We start from the raw sequence: 2,219 nt of genomic DNA, 5'->3' as shown, positions 1-2,219 counted from the left end.
CTAGTTTCTTTAAGACATCTTTGAATAAACATCATAAACTTCTTTGAATCTTATAAAGTCTCATGTTTGGCATCTTTAGTTGCTAAATCTAAATTAAAAGGATGTATTGTGTTTTAAAAATGCATATAAACCAACTTGTCAATAAACTATTTGTAAAAAAAAAAAAAAAAACTAAAAAACTAGAAAGTAAAAAAAAAATAAAAATGCACATAAAAAAAGAAAAAATGCATATGATCTACCATTTATGCCTTACCAGGGCATATTTTCTCATTATCTGCCTGCTTTTTAGTAAGTGGTAAACCTCCTTCACCCTCACTTTGATCCTGTATGGAAATATGCTCTTTGTAGGTAAATTAGAAATACAGAAAAATGTCAGAAATGCCCACCACTCAGAGATAGGCACTGCTATTTTGATATTCTTTACAGTCTCTTTTTTTTTTTTTAATGTTTTTTTATTTATTTCTAGGAGATAGAGACAGCGTGAGCAGGGGAGGGTCAGAGAGAGAGGGAGTCACAGACTGAAACAGGCTCCAGGCTCTGAGCTGGCAGTCAGCACAGAGCCTGACGCGGGGCTCGAACCCAAGAACCGCGAGATCATGACCCAAGCGAAAGTCGGATGCTTAACCAACTAAGCCACCCAGGCGCCCCTCTTTACAGTCTCTTTAATACATCATATATATTTTCCCTATATATGTGTATATACTCATTAATATAGAAGCAACATTGGTGTATAGAGTACATACTGCTTTTATATCCTATTTTGATTGTATTTACTTAACATATGTAGTACGGTTATCCAGTCCACAGTATAGCACTTCCTCATGTCATTCTATTTTTGAAGGAATTACAGCTGCATAATATTCTGTCATTAGTATCCTGCAGTTTTAACGGATTCTCCTTGCGCTTTTAGGTTTTCAAGTCTTTGGCTTTATAAATAAAAGGATGAAAGCATCTCTCTGTAACTTTTTAAAATCAAATCTTAATATTTTTTTAAGGCTGAGTTCTAGAGTCTAATGCAAGGACAAGAATACAAACATTGTTAACACTGCAAATAGCTTGATAGGAGTGTCAGAGTGCTTTCTAGAATGGCATTATCTGTGTATATTTCACTAGCAGTGAACACAGATTCTACTAGCATCTCACCTCGCCAGCATTAAATAAGATCGAAAAGTCGTTTTTGTTATTAATTTGGCAGATGCAAAATCAGTTTATAAAAATATTTCTTAATAAGGTTGAATAGTTTTTCAGAAATGTATTGGTTATTCATTTCTTTCTTTTGTTCTTTGCTCCTTTAAAAATACTTAGATTCATTTCTTTCTTTCTACTTTTAAATGCTCTTTATTTACCCGAAACATTTGTCCTTCATCTACCATAATATATACGTTACAAATGTATTCTTCTGTTTTGTTGTTTTACTTCATTTTGTGGTTTTCAAATGTACAAAAACCTTAACTTTGTATATTCAGTCAAATTCTTCAATATTTTCCTCTGTAATTTCTTTCTTTGATTTAAGGTATTTTTTTTTGTCAAGCTCAGAAATTGTTTTCCTGTTTCAGATTAGATAGTCTGAACATATTCTTACTGTTTTTAAAGTTTTTCAGTAACCACTTTATTGCATTATTTGTATAGTGCTACATATTCTGTACCAAGTCCATCCCTAAAGTGTTCTTTGCTTTATATTTTAAATGTCTGATAGCTCACATTTATTTAGTGTTTTTTTTTTAAAGGTAGACCTTCCTGTCTGATTTTTTTTGTGAATAAAATGTACGACTTATCTTTCCAATTTCCTTACAAAAATTCTGTTGGTACTTCAGTTATGAGTATATTATTAGCCTGCAAATGACCTTGAGAAGCATTGACGTTTTCCGGTGTTCGGATTGTAACGTGAAGTGCATTCCGAATCTAGACGAGCGTTCCTCAAATGTGAGGACTTGTGGTTCTCAAAAGATAGCGACAGGATCCAGTTTGGGAATCCGTGTGAGGTAACCCAGTGTGTGCTGGGGCGGGCGGTTGGATGGAGAATCTACCTGTGAATCCTACTGTGTAATCTTACTGATTGTATTCAACAAGTATTCATTGATGGCCTAGCATGTGGCAGGTTTATGCCAGACCTCGAAGAAGGGAAGAAGCCATAGCCCTTGCTCTTTAAGTCCAGACATGGTTAGGATAGAAAAAGATAGGGGAGGAGCAGGGAGCGAGGACATGGAAGGGGGGGGGGG

The sequence above is a fragment of the Crocuta crocuta genome, unplaced genomic scaffold (assembly GCF_008692635.1).
Source record: "Crocuta crocuta isolate KB4526 unplaced genomic scaffold, BGI_CrCroc_1.0 scaffold69, whole genome shotgun sequence".
NCBI classification, from domain to species: domain Eukaryota; kingdom Metazoa; phylum Chordata; class Mammalia; order Carnivora; family Hyaenidae; genus Crocuta; species Crocuta crocuta.
The sequence above is the reverse complement of the archived record's forward strand: the minus strand, read 5'-3'. Positions refer to the sequence as shown.